General features: G+C 37.6%; 1 protein-coding gene across 6 annotated transcripts in view; it reads right to left on the bottom strand.

Annotated features, from left to right (window-relative positions):
- Positions 1 to 13933, bottom strand: part of LOC128497386 (poly(rC)-binding protein 3-like) — a 292930-nt gene that overhangs the window by 135629 nt on the left and 143368 nt on the right. For all 6 annotated transcript variants that reach the window (XM_053467439.1, XM_053467438.1, XM_053467434.1 and 3 more), the window contains one exon: positions 10028 to 10079. The gene's annotated coding sequence lies outside the window, so the exon portion shown is untranslated. The remainder of the gene's footprint in view (positions 1 to 10027; positions 10080 to 13933) is intronic.

The raw sequence follows: 13933 nt of genomic DNA on the forward strand, positions 1-13933 counted from the left end.
GGTACAATCTGACTTGACTAACAGTGTCTAAGTGAAGCCGCAGTAGTTTTTGTTCATCACCGAGTGTTCAGGAATCTTATTAAATTAACTTGATCATACCAAGCACCATGTCCTACTAAGCACAAATCTATATATGGTGTTATTATATACATGATTATATATGTGATAGTGTTGATGATATTTCAGTCTGTTTTCTTTGGCACTTTGGGTGCTCTGTCAAACCACATCAAATTTCTTTTTAACCCCTTAAGGACAACGGGCTTTGTCATTAAGGGGTTAATGTGGACCCATAGTAATATTATAGAGATTTTAAAAAGCTAATAGGACAGCAGGTTGGTGGCCAAAATTCGGGATCTCAGTTGTTAACAATTTTACATTGCCGTTTACACTTAAAACCGTGTCACATTTATGTAATAAAAGATACCTTTCTGATGGTTACATCGTAATATATTTTTTTATCACACATATTATTTACTACTTCAATCATTTTCTCATATTGGCAGATATTCATAGTGTTTAAACATACTGTATATGCACAGCTTGTTCTTTTATAGTTAATATTCCATGAGCAAACTATTAAAGCTATATTAAATATTTCACAACCTACTAGGTTTATACCTAATTAGATTTTTTATCTTAAGCTAACAAGAAATCTGTGTATGGGTATAAATTAATTTTGCATGTATGACTCTTCGAAAGTCATATATTTAACAATATTCTAAAAGCCTCATTATCCCTACAGCTGGGATTCATTCCATTGGATAAATGGAGAAGGTCTCCAGCGTCTCCTGTATCTGGATAAAGAGTCTTAGGGGACATTAGCCTGGCAAAATTTTGCTAATAAATTACAGGACACTGGGCAGGGTAAAAAAAACAAACTGAATTGGATTACAAATAAGATGATTCTGCATGCCGACAGAACAATGTATAGAATAATGTCAAAATCATTAACAATAGAAAAACAGATACTACGATTTAACATCCCTCAAGAGGACAGTCTCACTTTTGAACCTAAATATCCCAGTCCCTCTTTCTTCTCATGATGTCCCTTTTTTCTAGGAACTAGAATGATTGGTATACGTGTTCTACAGCCCTGCAGGGTGCATTAATGTATATATAGTCAGCAGAAAATAGGTTTATAAATTAAACTGTGTGAATAAAATACTTTATTCTTCTAAATTCCTTGCTCTGTTAAATAAACAGCTAAGTTACGTCATGCCAGGTTTTCATAACTCTTAAAATCAAAGTGCCCCACTTCAAAATGTTGAAGCACCAAACACATTACATTTATTTAAATGGTAATATAGAGTTAATCAAAATGAAATGTCCAAAAAGTATATTATTTTGCCCACACTAGGTATTGAAATAAAGTGCTTCATGAACTTAAGAAATTGTCAAATGCTAAGAGTCAATACCATGTATAACAAGTGTGTGTGTGGTTTTTAATACAAAGTTCCATTCCCAGGAACAATTGTATTATCTCTCATGAGCATATAGGAGAATGGAATGGCAACAATAAGATGTGACCGGACAACTGTAGGGGAATATTTTTGTCACTTGTTTTCAGGTGTATCACTTGTAGACTCTTATTACAAACTAGGTTTACAAACTGTTAGGTGCAATGGCTTTGGATAACTGTGACAACTTGATGGTAAGATCAGAAAGATGATGATGAAATGTGTACGTTACTATCAGGTACAGATGGTAAGAAAGAGGTTATGAACAGTTGATGGCAGAGCCATAACTCAGGCTCCTGGCACCTGGTGCCGAGTTTGAGATTCTGCCCAGCCCTGATGTCTCATCTTTATCTGGAAGCTGAAGGAGACACAAGGCCATTGCCACCAGGCAGCTCACCCGGTGGAGATTACAACCCTAGTTGATGGGGCTGGAGTTTCTGTTTTGTGGCTTTTAAGCGAAGCAAAGGGAAAGCGTGGGTGCATTCGGCAAGTGGTTCAAAGTGGGCATTTGCTGATAGGAATAAGATCTTTTGTTTAAAAGTGCTATTCCATTCAGACAAAACATTAATTGTACTCTCAAGCATATTAAGCAAATAAATATTGGCAAACCGCTCAATCCCATAAGAACAACACATCCTCTTCAGAAAAGTGTTTTCACCTTCTATAGCAAAAATCAATCACTACTTACTTTTGTGTCAGATGACAATGAAGTGTTCCAAACGAACAATATTAACAAAAATTGCACACAATTAAGAATTATTTCTGGAAAAGATTTGCGTATAAAAGAGTACTGGGGATGATGTTTCTATTGCTGTGTATACGCTAGTGTTAAACTCATCAGCGTAGGTTAAACGGCATTTCATTTCTCCAATAAAAGACAAACGAACTCTAACTAAGTGTGTTTTGTAAAAACCATTGTATGTAAAAGATGAGCAAGGGTGTAATTTTGCAGTATTCATTACTAGACAAAAACATGTAACAATGCCTCATTTGTTTAAGCATACCTGAGTAGAATTATTTTTGGATCCCTTTGTATAGCACTACAGAATATGATAGAACTAATCAGCTATAGCTATAATATACTTATACTATACTGTGATGTTGAATAATATTATCAAGACATTAATATTTAAAATTGAAGGCACCTGGAACAAAAATAATTAACCCAAGATGCCAATAAAATAAAAAAAAACATGAATGCATCGGAAAAGTTTTGAAAAGTTTCGTTTTCCTTTTTATAGGACGCTCATGTCTGATTTTGACCATGGCTGTGACCCTAGCTTTTGGAACTCCATTACAGACAGTGCTATTTTTCCAGTAAGGTCATTTTGACTCTTGTACTGTAACTAGATCTTCCTCATACATATCATTTTTCCACACATATTATAACGTTTTTTTTTGTTTGTTTTTTTTTTACATAGCATTGGCTAAAGTTAATATGCTTATCTCTTGGTATTTGACACTAGAGCCTTTGTTCATTAGAATAAAATATTATCATCATAAAAATAAGTGACACCACTCAAAGTGTCATTAACAAATTATTACTAAGATAAATACCAGTTATACTTCTTAACTTTTTAAGCACTTTTTTAATAGTGACTTTTTCCTTTTACAAGTATCTTTTTAGTATAAACTCTTAAATCACAACTCATGAAGTTAAGCACATTACGAAGGGTTTAGAGACTTCCTGCCCCTGTACCAATGATACATATACCTCTCATTAGTTCTTTTGCTGAACATCCAGATCAGGGCACCAAAGATCATATCATGTTCAGCATTAATAAGAGGAACAGCAAGATAGATGCATGCTGGGCCAGTCAGGGGAGTGGGCCATTGGTCCATGGATGCAACATTGTGAGTGCAAGGGGGTATATATGGCTGGACATGTCCAAGGCCTACCTCTTTCCTACAGCTGGTGAAACATGTCCTGTACAGCAGCAGCTAGCGTTGTTTTGCTAAGTTGGGCGTATCGGCCAGCTACTGGCCTAAGCAGTCAAGACTGGTCTAGATACAGAATAACTGATCTTTATTTCCACTGCAGGTTAGATAAAGGTATAGTTTATAGTAGTTTCTATGTATTTTCCACATCAGAGCAATTACTACTAAAAAACTAAGACTGTCTAAACATCTGCAGAGCTCCATATAACGGGTGAACATGTACCGACTAAACATTTTGACAAAAAGTAAATTTGTTCAAAACATCCATACATGTAAGTACCTTTTACAAGGTCAATGAAATTGAATAATTTCCACAGCAACAATCCTTTTGCATTAGAAGAGGCACAGTAATTAGGAGGCACAATCTGACCATAAAATATTCATAGGCTATGATAGTATAGTGCGCTAACCATAGATTTATTGATTTGGACACATGCAGCTTTCAGCCAGTTCTGGATTTACACTGTTAGATTAAAAGTCATTATATATATATATATATATATCTTTCTTCTAAGGATCCAGCATAAAATTAAAGTCACTTAGAAAAAAAAACAGAAGCCAGAACTGATATCACTGTACTTTTTGTGCTAAATGAACAAAGGAGGTATTAACTTTCTCATTTGATGGAGGAAACAGGCAAATCCCTTTGTCTATATTATGGAATCGGTAAATCATGTAAACTATGGCATATAAGAAAACAACAAGAGAGATAATAAACCAAACATATGCTAATATACTAGTCTTGTGCTATAAAGAATATTTCTTTTTTTGTAAACTGTATTTGAATTTGTATGCAGTTTCTTCCTCATACCCAGCTGTACAATATACTCATACAAGTAAAGGGCTACGTTTTTTGTATGCGTACATAGATTGCTTCAAACATAACACCGGATAATTTTTTTTATCATTTTAATCAAATCTATATTTAGTTTGACCACCCTTTGCCTTCAAAACAGCAGCAATTCTTGAACACAGGTTTTGAAGGTAATTCCGAACATCTTGGAGAACTAACCACAGTTCTTCTGTGGATTTAGGCAGCTTTAGTCGCCTCTCTCTCTTCTTGTATGATGTTGAGGGCACTATGGAGGCCATACCATCACTTTCAGGACTTCTTGTTCTTCTTTACGCTAACGATAGTTCTTAATGACTTTTGCTGTATGTTTGGGGTCATTATGCTGTAGTATATTTTGTGCCAATCAAATGCCTCCTCTGGTGGTATTGCCTCTACTTCTTACCATTGAGGAGAACATTAACTCTGAACAAATCCCCATCTCCATTTGTAGAAATGAAGCTCCAGACTTGCAAGGAACATCCACTATGCTTCACAGTTGCCTGTAAACAGGGGCGTAACTAGACGCCTCAGGGCCCGGGTGCGAGAATCTGTTAAGGGCTCCCCCAAAAAAACATGATTTTTACCCAACAATTTTTTTTCAACAAATTCAACAAATTCAATTTACATATTGAATGATATCTGTAAAAAAATCAAAGAAAAAGGGGTGCATGTACAAATGGCATAATCCAGGGGTGTCCAAGTTTTTTCTGCAGTGGGCCACTTCATCAGAATTGTAAACGTGCGCGGGCCGCACTTATTTTTCACTGTGACAAAAAATATGGCCTTTAATAAAATATGCAGATTAAAATAAAGTAAAATGACACAAAACCTTTACTCTTCCTCTCACTGATTTCTGGGCCTAGAAAGTTTTGCGACTACAAATTCAGGATACCCTAGATTTATTCTAGGGATGAACTAAAATGAAAATTCTGGACCAAAACATTCAGGGTTCACTTAGCGGAAACCGAAAATGACCCCCACCTTTAAAAATAATAATAAAAACTCACATTTTTAATAAAAGTAGGTAACACACAATTGGACAAAATTAGCAATATGACTTGGCATGATAGGAGTGTGATTGCTAACAGCAATCACACTCCTATCATACCCAGGCAACCAGTAAATGCTGGTACCTAGGCATGATGGGACTGTGCTCGCTGTGATTGCTGTTAGCAATCACACTCCTATCATGCCAAGTCAGCCAGTACATGCTGGTACAAGGTGGCTGTAAGTGATGTGCAGACCCCATACTGCTAGCAGCATCACTACACAAGGGGGGCAGCTAGCTAGGTTTCAGCATGTACTGGCTGACTTGGCATGATAGGAGTGTGATTGCTAACAGTAGTCACAGTCCCATCATGCTTAGGTTCCAGCACTTACACATCCATCCAGTAAATGCTGGAACCTAGGCATGATGGGACTGTGATTGCTGTTAGCAATCACACTCCTATCATGCCAAGTCAGCCAATACACGCTGGTATAGGGTGGCTGTAAGTGATGTGCAGACCCCATACTGCTGGCAGCCTAAATACACAAGGGGGGCAGCTAGCCAGGTTTCAGCATGTACTGGCTGACTTGGCATGATAGGAGTGTGATTGCTAACAGCAACCACAGTCCCATCATGCCTAGGTTCCAGCACTTACACATCCATCCAGTAAATGCTGGAACCTAGGCATTATGGGACTGTGATTGCTGTTAGCAATCACACTCCTATCATGCCAAGTCAGCCAGTACATGCTGGTACAGGGTGGCTGTAAGTGCAGACCCCATACTGCTGGCAGCATCACTACATAAGGGGGGCAGCTGGCCAGGTTTCAGCATCTACTGGCTGACTTGGCATGATAGGAGTGTGATTGCTAACAGCAATCACAGTCCCATCATGCCTAGGTTCCAGCACTTACACATCCATGCTATCACACACACTCATTTATTCATATAATCATTCATTCACAGATTAATTCCCTCAATCACACACACTCATTCAAACACCCTCCCCACCCCCTTACCTGCACTGCAGCTCCTCGATGCCGCTCACAGACTTCAGCAGGGGGCGCGGCCTCCCTCTGCCTTCTCTGCTAAAGCACAGAGGAAGTAGGATGTCACGTGAACTCCGCTTCCTCTGTGCAGTCCAGAAGACCCTCCCACAAGTAAGTAGCAGGACTTGAGGTGCGGCTCGCGTAAGATTGGTTGCCCTGGCTGCCTATCTTACGCGGGCCGCACCTCGAGGTCTCGCGGGCTGCATGTTGGACGCCCCTGCCCGATTTCGGGCGGCCCCTTGGCTTGGGCCCCCCTGCCGCCGGGGCCCGGTCGCAGTCGCGACCCCTGCGACCCCGGTAGTTCCGCCACTGCCTGTAAACACTCATTCTTGAACTGCTATTCCAATTTTTGTGTTTTTGTGTATTGTTGAGTCGCTTGTTTCCACATCGGAGGTATGGTTTTTCGGCTGCAAGTCTTCCAAGTCTATTTTTGAAAGCATTCTAACTTTACAGCATTCTTTCATACCTGCCTAAAACATTTGCACAGTACCATATATATTATATATACATTGTACAGATGCCTTAGTTTGATAGGAAATTACCAATAAATAGCAAGTTCACATATTTTTGAGAAAACTTTTTTGACTCTTGAAATGTTATATAAAGACAATAACAATCATGCACCATATGCTGACTAATATATCCCAAGGTGTTGTGAATTAATTTGCCACTGTGCTCTGTTAACACTTAGGAGAGTCTTTTTTCTTTCTTTTAAATTGCTTGTGTGTAGTATAATTAAATACTTCTTATTCCGTGCATAAATATTTTGCAAGCAAAGCAGGATTATCCAAGGGAGACATAGAAAAAAGTACTTGAGGCAAAAGGTCTGTCTGTTCATTCTATACAGTAAAATAATTTATGCACAATAGTTACCAGCCTAAAACCGGGTTGCTCTGACATTTGGTGTAGGGCCTAAAAGGCAACTGGCTATACACTGCAACTATACTGCAACTATATTAAACGTTTGCTACTGGGCCTTAGAGAGGGAGGTTTTTTTTTTTTTGTTTTTTTTTACATTATATTGGGTTAATTTATGTATTTTATAGACATATTAACAATAACATTAAAATTACTATATGACCACTCTCCATAGAACAAAATTTTTTTCTTTGTTAACAATTGTGCATAAAAAACACCTTATTTGAAATGATATTACTGTTTCTTTGGAAAACAATGTTCATTTGTATTTGCTTTCCCTATGTATCTTTAAAATGATTTGTGCATTTCAAGTGAGAATTTTCTGTCTGTAACTGCATGTATTATGTATAATGGCTGTGAACAGCACCAAACCAGTAGGTGTAGCTGTGGCAAGGTTATATAATTTAACTATGAGCCTAATGTCCTACATTAGACTTGCGCATTTGGATTCATTTGAATTTTAATTTTAGTGAAATGTGTGTTAAATCATACCAGTGTTTCAAAATGAGGAGGGACTCCCAGTGAAATAAATAAAGGCGAAGCAGGGAGTGCTCAGTGGCTTTGTCTTTTTGCAGGGGTACACCAAGAGGTCAAAATAATGCCGACCGATTTGAAGAGAAAGAGAAGCACAGAAATGCTTCTCTTCCTCCATGGATGCATCTGCATTATTTTGGCGTCTCGGGGTGCACCACAGAGGCAGTCAATCACCCATTTGCCCTTTTGTGGAAGCACTACAAGGACTCGAATAACATCATGGACTGTGGGGAGAAGAGGACCAAGAATGAAGAAAGAAGACAGAAAAACAAGAAGAAGCAAGATAAGAAGTGGAGTTGCAGAAAATGAGACAGGGACATGGGTGAACAGCAGTTGGGTGAAAAGGTAGGGAAACACAGAGAGAGTGCAAGAGAGTGTGTAAAATGAATAAATGAGAGTGAGCCACAACTAATTTTGTTTCCGAATAGGAAAAGCCCTCTGAATTTTGCCAGAACCGAAAAGGAATTAGGAAACACCTAAGCACTTTGGGTCCAATTTCACAAGCCATATTCTACAGTATAAGTCAAGCTCAAGTTTTATGTCTGTATATATTTATTGTCCTGTTTTAGTTTCCTCCACATGTAAAATAGCCAATATTTACACCAAAAACATTCTATTGAAACATACTATATATATGTATATATATATATATATATATATATATATATATATATATATATATATATATATACTGTGTGCTACTGCTCAACATGCTAGTTACAGGGGTTTCCCCAAGTAGCCAATTTTCCACAATAGAGGTCTGCCTTCATAGCATGGGGCACCATGTGTACTTAAGAGATGGAATGCCAAGATATAACATCAAATGACATTGCAATAAGGACAGCAGCTGTTGAGAGGGCTGGGTCATAAAAGATCAATATACAGGATATATATATATATATATATATATATATATATATATATATATATATATATATATAATTTCTAAAGCTTAAATACTTGGAGGTAGATTTATATCCAATGGCCAGAGCTGTCTGAAGTGTAGGGCAAAAAGGAGTAGCTGCTCTGAGGATGAATCCAGGGGTACACGGAAGCTGTCTCTTGAGTACCCTTGCCAACCAGCATAGTCTGGAGTACTGTGCAGCTCCCTTAAATCCTATACGTTCTGAAAGTGTTAGGATGATGCCATATCAAAGGGATTCTAGGGTGTTGCATTTGAAGAGTAAGGTTTTGTTAACAATGTTGGTTAAAGGGAGATCATATTTGCTGTCATAGCTCATGAATAAAAAGCTATTAAGAGCTGTATGATAAATGTCACAAGTAAAACATTAAATCTTCCATTCTATAGTTATTTCAAAGCATGTGTTATTTTTAAAAGTCGTGTGAATTTTAGAAAATGCCAGCTGAAGTAAGAAGGTTAGACCAGCTGCTCAAAAATCTAAGAGCTGAATGTCTCAGCTGTGTGAGAAGAACATAAAAATAATCAAACAGCAAAAGTATTATGTATTTGAACACATTTTGGAATCTAAGCCATAGTTGCACTAAGGTATGTTATATCCTTACATGCTAAAGTACAGCTCAAATGCACTCTGTTACTCCCAGTAAATTACTCACATTTACAACAGGCGCACCTGAAAGCTTCCCAGAGTAGGCTACCTGGAGCATTCCTTCTTATTGTGGAGGGTATTTGTGAAGCGGATAGGCTTGCTCCACTGGCCCCACACCGTGAGCATTGCCAAACATTGCTCTCCCTGCCCAGAGAAGCAAGAACCGGACCATTCGAAATTGCCTTCTCCTGGTGACTCTGGGTCAAACTTGGAGAGTTTCCAAGTATACTGTGACTGTATATTTTAGCATTTCAGGAAGCTATAATGTATGTGTCCCTGCTTTGCCATTTTGTATGTTGCGGTGAAGGACCAAATAACATGTACGCTGGAATTCTAACCACCATCTAATTTTACTTGATCCATTTACAGACACCCTCTGCACCCACTCATTACCTCTTTATTGTAATCTAATTTCATTATTTAATTTCCCCTTTGGCATTTCAGTTCAGATCTACTTATCTCTCCAATTGTGGCTACCCTTCTCCTTTAGGCCCCATTTTTATACCTTGCAAGAACAAGGATAGTCACAATTTGGTAGAACACGTGACCATCTAATTTCTCTTATCTATTTAACGGAGCATTCTAATGTTGGTCTGCAAATATCAAATAAGAATATACATTACCAAAATTTTTAGGTAACTATAGATTGATTTCATTAACTGTAATGCCACAATGTTATTCTGTCCAAATATATTTTCCCAACACACATTGAAATAAAGCATGATATTTCAAGGAGAAATGCACTCACCAGGATCCCTTTTATTTATTTAATATTTTTAAAGCCCCAGCTTTTGACCTGAAATTGAATAAAAAAAGAATTACGATGATGTCAAATATACATGCTTTTATTCAGTCTAAATCATACATGCCATTAAGGTTCAAATATTATTTTTACATTACAAAAAGTTAAAGGAATTCTAAAATATACAGAAAAAAAGAAAAGATTCTAAAATATGTCAATGAAACAATCTTAACATGATTTAAATATTTGTTTTTTTGAAGCACACTAGATTTTTCCTTTCTACAAATTATTTTGTAATACTAGGAATTATTCATATGACAGATCCTGTTATTTTTTTGTGTGTGTGTGTTAAGTACATTTAATTATATTTTCATTTAAACACATTAACAAATTAAGCTTTCAGATTCTATGATTCACAGAATCACTAAACCAGAACTGAAATAAAATTAATTGGCTTCAGAAATACAAGAAACATCTGTGCTCATCCTCATGAACCATAAACCTCTACAAAATGTTGATACCCCTATAGCTGGATGATTTTAATGAAGCTTAATTTATTCTTTTTAAAGTAATTGTGCTAATATAATTATGGACTTTAGCCAAATAAAATATTTTGGAGAAAGGATAATTTGGGATACCTCTAAGGCAACCAATCAAATGGATACACACATAACCCATTACTCAGCAGCAGAAAATGAATTAGCAGAATAAACTATCTTCAGCTAGCTGTGCAATAGGCTAAAATAATTCAGAAATGCATTTTGGGAGCCTTAATATTTTTTATTCTGCACCTGGGATATCCATTTTTAAACAGTTTTGCAGAGGAGATATAGGAGCGCCGAGTCTAGGGAAATATGAACTGCTGTAAAATTGGAATTGTTTTACATTTTTACATTGTTACACAGCTAATGACTTTAAAACTTAATGCCATAAGTCCATTAAAATGAGTTCCAAACGCTCTTCAGAAAAAACATATTTCCAGATTTGCCTCTCTCTACAATATAAACCCTTGATCGACATACATTTCTAAAAAAAAAATAATGATATACTCATTAGAAATATAAAAAAGAGAAACAGAACAAAAAAGTGCATAAATCAGGTTTATTTGTTGGATTCATCAGTCAACATCACTCCTCTTAGTAGTGTGTTTTACCTATGACTGTCCTCCATATAAGGAGATTTTTTTCTGGTCACCTTAAAGCATATATTTATATCATATATAGAATTCCTATAGAATTTATATATAGAAATCTTATAATGTGCCAGGAAATGTTTAAGAATCTAAGCATTTAAAATTGGAGACACCTCAGATTCTGCTGCTTGAAGTAAATCTTGCTAAAATGTGAGATTGGTAGCAGGGATGACCCCCATTTTGAAATGGAATAACCCTCCAAATGTCAGGAAACAAAAACATTGTTGTGATTGAGGATAATCTTGATAGTATCCCTGTCACATCTTCAGATGTCACATTCACTTTAGTGAGAGGTCTCTTTGAATTTCCATGGTGCTCTCTTGCAAATCCGTTTTTCCATTTCCCCGTCCACCAGCTATTTTGCCATTGGTTTCAACGGGAGTGCTTTCATGTCACTGATTGGCAACTTCAAGTTTACATGCTGGGTGTTCCAGTAGACTCCACCATTTATTTATATATGCATTTAATGTTACACTATGTGTTTAGTGCTCACATTGCTTTCAAGTAGGCAGAATATTGCATTAATAAATATTATCGTTTTTTAAACTAACATTTTTCCGATTTCTTTGCATGACATTTGATGATTATTGCATTCTGGAGGTTTTGATGTTACCGTTCCTTCTATATATTGATTATATATTGAGCAAAGAGTGCTCTAAAGTCTGCCATATCCTTGTGGGAGTGATAAGGAAGAGAAGCTGTTGCTGATCTTTGGAATTTCTATTTGGACTCAAGATCTATTTACCAAATAAAGGTATTTTTTATTTATATTTTTAACACATGTATGTTTAGCGCTCATTTCTTAAAGAAATTATATACAAAAACACAATATACAAATGGTCAATGATGACCACGATCAGATGCTCTTTGGCCCTGATCTCATTATGCCATGTAGTATACACAAGCAGACCAGAAACATGCACAATGAAAAAAGATTGATTGAAATTGAATGGAAGGTTGAATTTGATTTATCCTGTACATATTCCTAGTTTAATTATTTATCACATGATAGAAATGCATGATATGGTAATAGGGATTTCAATCTCAAACAGAAGAAGGCTGAGGCTTCGACATTCTAACATATAGTATTTTTTGAATCGTACACTTTGCTACTTATATTATATTTAAGTATATTATATATATATATATATATATATATATATATATATAATTCGATTTTTACAAAATCTCCAATCTTCAAACAAAAGGTTTAAGAAAATATGTTCAATAGAAGGTAGGAAAAGCAATTTGAGTTTTTTATTTAACAGAAACCATTAAAGTATTTTAAATGCACACTATCTATAAGCATGCAACAGTTATACTTGACTTTTCTACGATTAGATTGGATTCCGTAAAACTTTAATTTATTGAATTGTTTGGTATTGATGCAACATCTTGTACTTTCAAAATGTTATTGACTTTCTATTTAATGTGGTGCATGACAGAGTCATTTAACACTGAAGGGCACACTAGGAAATTTCAATAAGATTTTGCTCGGCACATTTCAGAAGATTTCACATTTGATTGTAAGCATGCAGGCCGATGAAGTGCCAGTCGTAAAAGGTATATTGTGTACAATAAAAGAAATTAGTGAATCTCCATTCTAATCTTGCAAAGTGCCTCATTTATTTATGCCTGGCCTTACTCGACACCAGGCCCGGACTGGCCATCGGGCACACCGGGCATTTGCCCGGTGGGCCGGTCCACGGCAGGGCCGCATTGACATAGGGGCTGATGGAGCTGCAGCTCCAGGCCCCTACCCTACCAACTGCGACCGGGTCCGCCACTCTAAGGGGCCGGGAAGTCCCCACCAAGGCCGGCCTTACGGGTCTGCGGCCGCACAGGGCTTAAATTAAAACATCGGGGTTTTTTTTTACTTTATTTAACATGGAGGCTTTTAAATAAAGTTGGAAAAAAAAAAAAACCCGATGTTTTAATTTAAACCCTGTGCGGCCGCACACCCGTAAGGACGGCCCTGGTGGGGGCTTCCCGGCCCCTTAGGGCAGGGCCGACCTTTGGGGTGTGCGAGCGCACAGGGCGCCACACTCCAGGGGGCGGCCGCTCATCAGGGGGTGCCAACTTGCGGCACCCGGCACCCCTCCAGAGACGGACAGTAATGTCCGCCGCTGGAGGAGCAGGCTCGCAAGGGAACGGTATCGGAGGTCTTTAACAGACCTCCGGTTCCCTTGAGTGATTTTAAGCCGGGTTCAACCCGGCTTAAAATCACTCAAGGGAGCCGGAGGTCTGTTAAAGACCTCCGATATCGCTCCCTTGTGATCCGCGCGGCAACAGCTGTTGTACGCCGGGGTTTGTTTTCAGGTCCCGGCGCACAACACTGAAGCCGCACCCACCGCTGTCCGTGCCCTCTGACCCGGAAGAAGACAGAGAAGACAGAAGAACTGAAGAAGAGGAGAAGAAGCTGAAAGAAGAAAGGAAAGGTAGGAAAGCATTAAGTGAGAGTGGATTGGTATGTGTGTGGATCAGTATATATGTGTGGATTGGTGTATGTGTGTGGATTGGTGTATGTGTGTGGATTGGTGTATGTGTGTGGATTGGTATATATGTGTGGATTGGTATGTGTGTGTGGATTGGTGTATACGTGTGGATTGGTGTATACGTGTGGATTGGTATATGTGTGTGGATTGGTATATGTGTGTGGATTGGTATATATGTGTGGATTAGTGTATATGTGTGGATTGGTATGCGTGTGGATTGG

Source organism: Spea bombifrons, chromosome 5, assembly GCF_027358695.1.
Source record: "Spea bombifrons isolate aSpeBom1 chromosome 5, aSpeBom1.2.pri, whole genome shotgun sequence".
Classification (NCBI taxonomy): domain Eukaryota; kingdom Metazoa; phylum Chordata; class Amphibia; order Anura; family Pelobatidae; genus Spea; species Spea bombifrons.